Raw genomic sequence first — 12880 nt, forward strand, 5'->3', positions numbered from 1 at the left:
CAGCCGGCAGCCCACAGGCCGGCGTCCCTCCCGGGCCCAGGGCGCGCATGGCGATGGCCCAGGGCGGGGATGGCGCAGGAGCAGAGGCGCAGCCCGTGGCTCTCCGGGGTGCCGGGCGGCCGCACGCCCTTCTCCCCGCCGCCGCGAGTAAACAGCGCCGGGCGCGCTCCCCGCACAGGCTCCGCGCCGCCCCGCGTCCCTCCCGCCGGCGGCGCCACCGCCTCCTACCTGGTCGGTGAGTTTGAGCACTGCCATTCTTCCTCGCCTTCGCGCGCGCACACATACAGGTCCTCGGCCCGCAGATGTCACGCCACGAGCGGGGGAGGAGGAAGAGATCGCCGGGGGAAGAGCGAAGAATCTGGTCCTTATTTGACAGCCCACCCCTGCTCCTCCTGTGCCCCGCAGCCTCCTCCCCCTCCTCCCGCCCGAGGCTGACACTGGCTCATGGGCTCCGCACCCAGCCCGCCCGCCTGCCTTTCTACAGGAAGTGACCGCTGCTCCAGCCGGGCCGCCACTGACATCACCGCGCGCCGCCCCGCTCGCCGCGCGCCGCCTGGACCAACGCTGCCTCCTGCCGCCCGCAGCCGCGCCTCGCAGCTGCCCTCGGCGCATGGCCGCCCGCACGCCCTCGTCCAGGTCACACACGCGTGCACCACCGATGGGCGACCATGATGGGGTGCCACTCAAGATGCCAACTTTCACCCCGAGACTGCGCCACACCCCCTTGTCCGAACCTCTTCCCCTAGTCCGGAATCAGTTGCTCCAGCACTCCAAAGCGTCCCACCTGGGGCTGATATCCTCTTTGTTTGATGCAGTGGAGCCCTGGACACAAGGATGCTTCACCGAGTGCTGCTCAAACGCTGGAGGTGAGGGGTGGAAGAACTAGGGATTCTAGTCCTTTCTTTCACCTTCTTCTGCAGCCACCTTCCAGCCAAGCCACGCATCATATTTTAAGTTCAAACACCTGGATTTCGGGCTTAGGGCTGGAGGTGGCGCAGACTGAAGAAGTAAAGCCATAGCCCCGACTTCCAGCAGAATCTTGCAGTGAGGGACATGTGGACTGCTTCTTAGACCAGGCCCCCAGGGGCCCAGACTCTTCCCTGCATCTCTGTGGGCCAGCAGCTCCAGAGCACTCTGTCTAGGCACCTAATGGGAGTCAGTGAGCCGTCTGGAACTCCCAATCTCCTGTCATCCCCTCTTCTTTCCACATGGTCATAGACTTTGTAGCCTGAAAGATCTTCCTGATCATTCTCTCCTTACTTCTACTTTTTAGCTTTCGGCAGTACTGGGGGTTCATGCTTGCTAAAGAAGCATTCTATCTCTTGAGCCACGCCCCTAGCCTGTTTTGCATGTTTGTTTTTGATAAGGTCTTTTGCTTTTGCTAGGTCAGCTGCAGACGGCCATCCTTCTACTGACCTTCCTACCTCTTGTATAGCTGGGATTTCAGGTTGCACCACTACACCTGGCTTGTTTTGTTGAGATATGGTCCCACTGATTTTTACTTGGGCTGGCCTCAAGCCATGATCCTCTTTTATCCACCTCATGAGTAACTGGGATTACAGAGGTGAGTGCCAATGCCTTGCTTGAGATCTAACCATTTTCTAAAAGTGGGGTGACACTTTCTTATTTTTTTCATTAAGCAATAACCAAACAATTGAGTTGTATGTTACTTGAATTTATCATGAGGAAAAGTTGTAGGAAAATTAGGGTTTCCTAAACTTTTAGAAAGATTTACCAAGGCAATAGTTTTCAATAGAATCACTGTAAGATTAAAAAGTATTTTAGGACCAAGGGTGTAGCTCAGTGATAGAACAGAGGCTTGTCACGGGAAAGGCCCTGGGTTCAGTCCCCAGCACTGGAAAAATAGTTAAAACTTATTTGACATTTTTAATCTTTTTAAAAATAAAATTTCGAGTCCTATCACCACCCATCAAAAATTCCATGAAATTAAAAAAATGGAGGTATGCTAAACCTGAAGATTTATTTGTAGTTGTCTTAGCCAATTTGTGCTGCTAGCACAAAATATCACTGACTGGGTAGTGTCTAACCAATACACATTTATTTCTCTTAGTTCTGGAGATTGGGAAGTCCAAGATCAAAATTTTGGCAGGTTCTGGTGAGGGCTGCCCTCTGCTTCCAAGATGGCACCTGTTGCTGCATCTCTGGAGGAGGGATGGAAGGCAGAAGGCGGAGGTTTGAACTCTTCTTGAAGCCCTTTATTAAGGAGGCTAACATCACTCATGCAGCAGACTCTCCTGGCCCAATCACCTCTTAAAGGCTCTGCCATTAGTACTATTGCACTGGTGATCAGATTTCAACATAAATATTCAAACTGTACCAGTGATAAACTGACATCCTTACGATACTCATTTATTTATTTATTTATTTATTTTTCTTTTATTCATATGTGCATACAATGTTTGTGTCATTTCTCCCCCCTTCTCCCTGCCCCCTCCCTTACCTACTCTGACCCTCCCTCTCCCCCCCCCCCTCGCTACCAGGCAGAAACTATTTTGCCCTTATCCCTAGTTTTGTTGAAGAGAGAGTATAAGCAATAATAGCAAGGACCGAGGGTTTTTGCTAGTTGAAATAAGGATAGCTACACAGGGAGTTGACATGCATTGATTTCCTGTGCATGTGTGTTACATTCTAAATTAATTCTTCTCAAACTAACTTTTTCTCTAGTTCCTGGTCCCCTTCTCCTATTGGCTTCTGTCACTTTAAAGTATCTGCATTAGTTTCTCTGCATTGAGGGCAACAAATGCTATCTAGGTTTTTGGGTGTCTTACCTCTCCTCATACCTCCCTTGTGAGCTCTCGCTTTATCATGTGATCGAACTCCAGTCCCCTTGCTGTGTTTAATCCTTGATCTAATGTCCACATATGAGGGAGAACATACCATTTTTGGTCTTTTGGGCCAGGCTAAATTCACTCTGAATGATGTTCTCCAGATCTATCCATTTACTTGCGAATGATAACATTTCGTTCTTCTTCATGGCTGCATAAAATTCTATACAATACTCATTTTAAACATGTTTCTGCATTTGTGCAAATCTCTGTAACTTTTCAACTTGGATTTGAATTTTAACAATTGTGCCATGCAAATTTCATATAAAATATTCCTACTGTTAGGTACTTTATACTTTTTTTAGTCATTTAAAATCAAGTTTACAGTTAAGGGTGTAGCTCAGTGGTAGAGTGCTTAAAGTGCTTGCCTTGTATGTGGGAAGCCCTGGTTTCTATCTCCAGTATCTAAAATAAGCATCTAAAAAATCAAGTTCAATCATGCAAATCATTTGATATATTGTAAGAAATTTTGTAAATGCCACAATGTACCCCCAGCACAACAATAAAAGAAAAAAAAGCAATAAATAATTTCGATGACAAAGCCTGTTGCTCTTGAGGACTATCTAGGATATGAGGACATAAGACAGAGGGCGGTAAAGAGCCATTATGGTAGCACATCTTAGGCGGAGCCCTGCCACCTGTTCTTATAGACTTGGCTCCAGCTGATCCCTGGACCTTGCCCCAGTTCTGTGTAGCTTGTCTCCTCTTTGTTGGCAGAGCCTTCTTCCCACTGAGGAGGCTAAATGCTGGGCTTAGCTTTTCAGACTCCCTGGACATGGGACTCAAACTAGCCAGTGAGGTATAAAGAGAAACCTGTTGGGTATTTAGGAAAGATTATTTTCTCCGATAAGGGAGACCAGCAGGGAGAAAGCTCCCCCCTTCTCTTTCTTCCTGTCTCTGAACACTGATGCGTGAGAATGTGATGTTTGTAGCAGGGGCAGTCACCTTGCAATTATGAGAAGAAATCTAGGAAAGCCATACAAAAGCAAATCCAGAGATCTGATCTCATGTCATTATGTCACTATTGCCAGAATCACCACTGGAATAATGGAATTTAGCTGACCCATCTCCTGTTCCAGTTTTCTGTCATATAACTCATTTCTAGTTGATAAACTGGGCAGTCTTGTTAATACCCCCAGACCTTACCATTTCCAGGTGTCTGCTCTCCCCTGCATTCCTCCTCCCACAAAAAAAGACTCCAGATTTCACTAGAAACCCCTCTCCCCCACCATCTCCTCTGGCAAGAGCCTCAGTCTTCCACCCTGGATTTCTATTCTATTTGACAATTTGTCAAGAGCTTAAAAATAGCACACCACTTTACATGTCACTGTGCACATACACTGTTTTTGTCTGGTCGCCATTTAATCCATTATTTTCCTGGTAATGAAGTCTTGATGTCTGAGGAGGAATTGCTTCTCCTTCAGTCACAGTTTATGGCACATGCACACAGTAAATCCCATTCTTAGTGCTCTTGCCCCCTCTTAACCACCATTGGTTCATACATGGACACATGATATAATTTGGCCAATGAATTTCAGTCCTGCAACATTTATTTTATTTTGTATGTGTTTTTTAATTTTTGGTGGGACTAGGGTTTAAACTCAGGGTTTCATGCTTGCAAAGCAAGCACTCTACCACTTGAGCCGCACCTTCGGTCCATTTTGCTCTGGTTGTTTTGGAGATGGGAGTCTCATGACCTCCCTGCCTGGGCTGACCTTGAACCAGGATCCTCCCAATCTCAGTCTCTTCAAGTAGCTAGAATTACAGGTGTAATCCTGAGATAATTAGGATTGCAGCCATCAGCACCCAGTTAAATTTTTGTTTTTAATTGACACAGTAATTGTACTTATGTACAATTAAGTATTTATTTATGTATTAAGTATTAATATTTATTATTAATTATAGTATTATAATTATTATAATATATATATAGTATATATATAATATAATATATAATATAGTATAGTATATTATAATACTATATGTAATATATTATAGTATATTATAATACTATAGTATTATAGTATTATGTATTAAGTATTAAGTATTTATGGAGTCCTGTGTGAATTTCAATGTGTGATGCAATGTGGAATGATCAGATCAGGATATTGGCAAATCTGTCACTCACGTATTTATAATTTCTCTGTGTAGGGAACACTCAAAATCTTTTCTCCTAGCTCTTTGGAAATATTTAATTAATTATGCCATCTCTACTTGTCCTACACTTCTATAGAACATTAGAAGTTACTCTTCCTCCAATCTAGCTGCACCCTTATACCTGCTATCTTCTCTCCATCCCTCCCTCCCCTTATTCTTCCCAGGCTCTTGTACCTTTACTATTTTAACTATTTTAACTATTTTTTAATCACGAGACCCACTCATTTTTGGTTTTTTATGTAGGTCATTCTGATTGTAATCCTTGTCACATAGACCCACAACCAAGGAAGTCCTGATCAACAGAGCACCTATAAATTGAATGGACCCTGTGGGCTCAGTTATCTCTGAGCATTGAAAACTTGTCATCCTATCTCATAGTCATAGGACCTTGGTTGCATGTGCACCCCCACCTCAGGTCCCCTCAGCTATTTCTCCAGGTGTCTTTCATAAATTTGCTCCTCGCACATCCTTCAGCTCCAGTTTCTAGTTTTCTCCTACTCCTAAGTCCCTTCCAGGAGGGCCTCCCTCCTGTCCAAGCTGCCTGGGCTCTCTGAGGGGGCCAATCATCCTACTCTATAACCAGTTTTGGTTCTATTGCACACAGAGCAGCTGCTGTGAATGAGAAGGTAAAATGGTTCAGTGGTGGTGACCCAGAAACCCCTCATAGCCACCAGAACAAAAAGGAGCAATAAATAGAAATTCAGCTTTAAATAATTTAAAGATACTGACTATGTGAATGAATGACCAGAATTCAGATCCATGAGGAAATCTATTGCAGTTGTGTAGCAAACATTTTCAGTGACTCATGAAAACTCACTAAAATGAACATATGTTTAAGCATCTTAAAAAGCACTGTACAAAGTGCTAAAAAGCAAAATTTATTGCTTTGAAAAGTTAAGAGTATCAAATGTGTGTGAATATGGATTTCTGTCCACATTTAGTAAATAATCAAAATTTCTCTGAGTTTGTGGTTAGATTGTTTTACCAAGGACAACTGTCTACATCAGAGTCAACTTGTATTTGCTTCATTTAGGGAAAATAAATCCTCAGAAAATCTTTCAGCATAAAAAGACAATCAAAAGTCAACCTCTTCTGTTCTTTAAAGATATGCTTGATGATTGAGCCTTAATTTTTTGAAGAAATTACTGTAGTGGTAGAAATGATTCTGCAGCAGGGTTATTTCAGATAAGCCAACAAAATTAAAGCTTTTGATTTAATGCAAGATGGTGTTCTGAGCAACCATAGTTTGAACAAAGCTGAATTCTAACTTTAGTAAAAAAATGAGCTAGGCCACCCTACCCTAACATCTTCCACCAAAATGCCTAATTGTCCTGGTCTATTTCTATTAAACTTTAAAATTATAGTTTAAAAATGAAAGGAGGGAGGGAGGGGAAGAGAGAGAGACAGAGAGAGAGAGAAATAGGAGATGGACTTGCCATTTGAAAGACATATCACCCAATGGTAATATGTGGATCATAATCAAGCAAACAAATTGTAAAATAAATTTATGACCCTTACAAAATGTTGGGAAAATTAAACAACTGCTTCTAGTGGATGATGTTAAAATTTTCTGTTGAAGACTGGGAGCATAGCTGAAGTGGTAGAGCGCTTGCCTAGCATGTATGAGGCCCTGGGCTCAATCTCCAGTACTGCAGGGTGTGTTGGTGGAATTACTGTTGATTTTTTAGAAGATATAATAATGGCATTGTGACTGTTTGGAGATGAGTCAATCCTTTTAGAGAGCCATATTGAGATGTTTGTGGAAGGAATGATAGGATGTTTGGCATTGCTTCAGAACGATAAGGGGTGATGCAATGACTGGGCATGGAAATACTAAAATAAACTCTGAAGTGGTAATTGTTGAAGCCAGGTAATGGATAAGCGGGAGTTAACTTTGCTATTTTCTCTATGTTAGTATTGGAATTTACCACAATAAAAGTTAAAAAATTGTTTATATCTGCTGGTAACCGTGGTATTATCTTCCGAGTAGTTGGAATATGGAGTTCAGTCTCTTTTTTGGCCAGCATGTTCTCAATTGTTAACTGTTAGTTTTCCTCAGGGCCTCTTCTATTCATTCTTCTTAAGCCCTTGCTGTTATCTCATTAGTTCCATGGCTCTCATTACCAAACATTTGCTGACAAATCTCAAGTCTGAATCTCCTATCTATCCAACTCTCTCCTTGTCTTTCTCCACTTGGATGTCTCAAAGGTACCTGAGTTTCTACTCACTCGTGACCTCCATTCCCTCAACCTTGCTCTTGCAGTGAGAGCACAGAACCATGTGCGTTTCTTTACTTAGTCCATGCCTATGGTTCTAACTCAACAATAAGAAATTGGTTCATCTGATTCTATAACTATTAATTTCTGAGTGAATTGGGTCCATATCCATAGGACACACTGTGTTCCTGGAATTTTTTTGTGTGACACACATAACTGGCTGCCAGAGAATTCTTGTTGGCTGATTCTTCTTTTTTCTTAATGAAACATTTCAAGCATGTAAGAAAAAACAAGATTGTAGAATAAAAAGTAATGATCTGTATACCTACCACCCAGATGAAAGGGTGGAATTGTAGAGATAAAATACAAGCCTCAGTGTACCCTTTACTACTTCCTCTTTCTCCTTTCTTTCCCAAAGTCCACTGCATTTGATATTTATCATTCCAATGAATGTGTTTACTTTTTTAATAGTATGGAGTATGGAACATAGACTTCATTCAAGAGGTATCTCATATACTCTTTTACAGGTTTGTTGGGTTGACGTTATGTGTGGGTAATTTGCTATTTTGATAAGTTCATTCACTTAGCTCATTCATTTGGACTGTGCTACAGTATTCATTGTTCATCCATTCTCTTGCTGATGACTTGCAAGTTGTATTCACCTTTCTCTATTATAAACAGTACCGCCAAGAGTGCTTATCCCCATGCATGCATAGGTGTATAATTGTGTGACTACTGGATGTTACCAAGTTGCGGAAGTTCAAACTCCTACCCTGCAGGAACTGTAAGACAGTTTCTATTACTTCACTTTCTTATGAAATGCTTGGCATTGTCAGGCTTTTACATTATTTGCTCATCTAATTGGTCTGAAGAGTCAGTCACTGGGTTTTAAATTACATTTCTCTGATGTTATTGAGATCAGCCATCTTTTCTTATGAGTTTATTGGTCATTTAAAGTTTCCTCTTTCATAAATGGTGTTTGCATGTTTTCCTTGTATATTTTTTTTGGCAATACTGGGCTTTGAACTCAGGGCTTCATGCTTGCTAGGCCATCACTCTACCACTTGAGCCACTCAGATAGCCCTTGTATGTTTTTTGTTAATTGTGGAAGATGTTTTAAATCATTATGATACAATCTACATAACAAAGTTTATCATTTAAGCTATTGTAAATGTACAAGTCATGCCACTAAGTACATCTATATTGTTGTATAGCTTAAATGGATCTTATTAATGTTCCATTTCAGTGTGTTTAAACTTGCTGGCCACAGTAAGAACCCTATTTTATACTTCTCTCTACTTTTTGGTGGCCCAGCATGTACATATGCACACACACACACACACACACACACACACACACATGCACACACAAATATATAGCTATGTAACTGAAACAAAATTATACAAATAATATCTCTCTGGGATGCACTCAGATCTTTTCTGTTCTAACCTAATTTATATTACTAAGTACTAGTCCATAACACATGACATTGATTTTAGGACACATTGATAGGTCAACCATAGTTTTAAGAACACTGTTTTATAAGTTCATTTCTTATATTTATATTTTATTTTGGATACTAAGCTTTTGTTAGTTATTGCTTTGCAAATATATTTACTAGTGCAGCTTGTCTTTTAATACTCTTCATGATATTTTGAGATATTGAAAAATTTAATTTAAATTTCTTTTGAGGCACTGAGCTTTGACCTCAGAGCCTCATGCTTGCTAGGCAGGCTCTCTCCCAATTGAGCCACATGTACTTCTTCCCCAGACTGAAAGCTTCAATTTTTGAGGTAGTTAAGTTTTTCCTTTATGTCTTGTGATTTTTTTTTTTTTTTTGCTGTACTGGGGTTTGAACTCAGGGCGTACACCTTGAGCCACTCCACCAGCCTTTCTGCAATGAATTATTATTAAGACAGGGTCTCACAAACTGTTTGCCCACACTGGCTTTGACTCATGAGTCTCCTGATCTCTGCCTCCTGAGTAGCTATGATTACAGGCATGAGCCACTGGTTGCCTGGCTGTCTTGTGATTTCTGTGTCTTGTTCTAAAAATACTTTCTTTTCTTATGCTCTTAAAGATATTCTATTATATTGTCCCTTAATCTGTCTTAAAGCTTTTATTTCCTTTTTTGAGGGGCAGTACTGGGGTTAATTTCAGGACCTCACATTTGCTAGGTAGGCACTCTACCACTTGAGCTACACATCCAGCCCTAAATCTTTGATTTTTCTGTTTAGATATTTAATAAATGTAGAGTTCATTTTTTGTGTGTCATGGCATCGAAGAATACCAGTAGCTTCATGTGATGTGATCTGATAGAATAAGAAATCAATTATGTCAGTCTTTGCCCCACTGACCTGCTGTAGTACCCTAGTCATACACCATGTTCCCATGTAAGAGTAGGTGTGTTCCTGGGGTCCCTATTCTATTCTTCTAATCAATTGATCTATCTCTTTATCAATACTGTATTACCTTAGTTACTATTATTTTCTAATAAATCTTAATCTTTGTTAAGATATGTCTCCCTGTCATGTTCTGCTTCATAAATGTCTTGGTTATTTTTTGCTTCTACATAAATTTTGGAATCAGGCTCTTAAGTTTCATAAAAAACACTATTGGTATTTTTAATGGAATTTCATTGAATTAATATATTAATTTGGGAATACTGAGATGTTTATTTTTTATTTTTACTGGAGTTTGAACTCAGGGCTTCAGCACTAGCTAGGCAAGCACCCTACTGCTTAAGACAAGCTTCCAGTCCTAAAATATTTAAAACATTGATTTTTCTCATACATTTATTGAGATTTTCCTTAATGTTTTTGAGTAAAAATTTAAAAATAGTCAATTTATTTGGGCATCAATATAGGAAATAAAATATATTGCCTTGATTCTTCTGTTCTAGACCTGTGTGGTAGATTATGTGGAAAACACGTGTGCATTAACTGTCTGCCTTATCAAAATGTACCTTTGGGTGTTCTCTTTCCACACTAGGCTTGGCCACATAATTTGGTCATTGGGATAGTAGCAATTGTGTCACAATCAGAAACTTGAAAAATGCCTGCTGTTTCTCTACCTCCTTTTGAAAATTCTGTGACCATCACCATGTCGATGAACTTGAGGAGGGACAAAGCATCCAATACATTCAATGTAGCTCTATTATTTATTGTCTCCACTGACATTGAGCCAACTGCCAGTCATGTGAGTCAGGCCAGAAAAGAGATCTTCCAGCCCCAGCCAATTCCCTCCATGACAGACAACCCATCTGGCCAATAGGAATTATGAAAAATAATAACATTTGCTTTAAACCACTAAGCTTGGAGGTAGTTTGTTATACAACAAGTCTAACATGTAGAAATAGCACAAAGAGAGAGCAAACCTAGGACCATGCAAAATTGACTATATGTGGAGATCTGTGTTTTAAGAACAATCCAGAAACTAACTAAAAAAAAATCTCAAATATCTAGGCAAGAACTCAGTCTAGGTGTCTTAGAAGATGTTTTGCTTTATCTTTGAGAAGTTTAGTACTTCTGATCCAAAAAATTCAAAATGTGAAATGCTTCAAAATCTAAAACTTCCTGAGTGCCAACATGATACTTAAAAAAATTCAGATTTTGGAGCATTGTGGATTTTGGACTTTTGATCTAAAATGAAAATATTCCAAAATCCAAGAAACTCCAAAATCTGGAACACTTTTCTGAAGAATTGAGATATTCAACAAAACTGATTTTAGAGAAAGCTAAATCTATTCTTTGTGTGCTGGAATAACTTCACCTACTGATATGACATTTCTGTAGTAACTCCTGGTGGAGATCTTTTTTGGGGAAAGAATCTAGGAATTTCCACTCCTGCCAAGTAAAATAGTCAAATATTACTGCTCCCTGTCAACAGGAAGAAGAAATCTGAGGTCAGACTCCTTTCCTGGAAGGCAGCTATGCTCACCACTATACCACCAAAGCCACATCAGACTCCCTTCTTTGTGCTTTTCTTCTGTGGAGGTGAGAGCACTGAGATGGCTGAGTGTGGTGGGGCCTGAGCCTTTGCCTCCCATGTCCTGCTTTGCTTTTTGTGGATGGGTCTCATCCTGAGTATCTCTAGATTTCTAAGCTCAGTTGTGTCTTGGCTCCTGACTCCTGTATTACTGCTACTTATCTTTCAGTCACAGCTCTTCTTGACCTTGTCCACTTCTGGGCTGGTTTTCTAGAGAGCCTGTGTCACTTACAGAGCCTCTCTGAGGATACAGGGACTGGCCAAAATATTTGTTTCACACAATGGCCACAGCTTGGTTAGCCCAATACAGAAGCCTTGGGCCTTGACATAGACACTCATGAAGTCTCAATAAAGTTTTACAATTTTCTTCAACTAAATTTTGTACAGATTTTGTAAGATGTATTCATACACACCTTCTAGTCTAGATTGTGATAGTAAATGACATCTTTTCTTAATGTTTCCTAATTTGTCATTAATGGTTTATGGCAGGAAACACAAACCATGGCCTGCTACCTATTTTTGTGAATAAGATTTAATTGGAGCAGAGCCATATGCTTCCATTTCTTTACATATTGTCTATGGCTGCTTTCTCACTATGATGGCAGAATTGGGTAGTTAAGATAGAGACCACATGCCCTGCATTATTTTAAATATTTACTATTTGGCTTTGTGTGTGTGTGTGTGTTTGTCACTGGGGATTGAACTCATGGCCTTGTGCTTACTAGGCAAGCCCTCTATTACTTAAGCCATGCCCCCAGTCCTTTTTGTTTTTAGTTCATTTTTTTTCAGATAGGTTCTTACTAACTTTTGCCCAGTCTGACCTATAACCTTGATTCTCCTGTCTCCACCTCCCAAGTGGCCCTTGGCTACAGATGTGCACCACACACCCAGTCACTATTTGGTATTTATTGAAAAAAATTGCTGACCCTAGTATACAGGAATGCCATTAATTTTTGTATATGTACCTTGTTTCCAGCTACCTGGTTGAACTCTCCAAGTGCTAATGACTTGTTGGCTCTGATTTATTTTTGGGGGGGTACTGGGGTTTGAACTTGGGGCCTTGTGCTTGCTTGGCAGGTGTTCTGCCATGTGAGCTACACCTCCAGTCCATCTTTATTTTTATTATTTTTTTGTGATACTGGGGATGAACCTAGGGTCTTGTGCATACTAGGCAAACACTTTATCACTGAGCTGATTATTTATGTATCATAGACAGTATCTATGATTAATGATAATAATCATACTATCTATATTTACGAATTGTTTTTTCTTTTCTAGATCTTATACTAGCTTTGTTTTTAAAATAACATTGACTAATATAGTGATAACTGGCCTCTTAGGTCTGCTTTAGAACTTTAAATAGAATGCTTCTAACCTTTCACCATGAAGTAACAGGTTTGCTTTCAATTTTTAGTAAATATCATATATTCTATTAAAGTTTTCAATTTTTACATTTTTAGCTTTAAGCATTGTTTTACAGGTACAGTGGCTCACACCAGTAATCCTAGCTAATTGGAGGCTGAGATCCGGAAGATCATGGTTTTAGGCCAGCTTGGGGAAAAAAATTTGAGTGACCCCATCTCAATTATTGGGTGGAGTGGTGTGTGCCTCTCATCCCAGCTATGCAGGAGGCCAGGATTAGGAGGATTTCCATTCTAGGCCAGCCCAGGCAAA

At 40.5% G+C, this 12880-nt stretch overlaps 1 pseudogene; it reads right to left on the minus strand.

Moving 5' to 3' along the window:
• Nucleotides 1–12880, minus strand: part of LOC109702145 (phosphoribosyl pyrophosphate synthase-associated protein 2 pseudogene) — a 153329-nt pseudogene that overhangs the window by 107979 nt on the left and 32470 nt on the right.

The sequence above is a fragment of the Castor canadensis genome, chromosome 12, assembly GCF_047511655.1.
Source record: "Castor canadensis chromosome 12, mCasCan1.hap1v2, whole genome shotgun sequence".
NCBI lineage: Eukaryota > Metazoa > Chordata > Mammalia > Rodentia > Castoridae > Castor > Castor canadensis.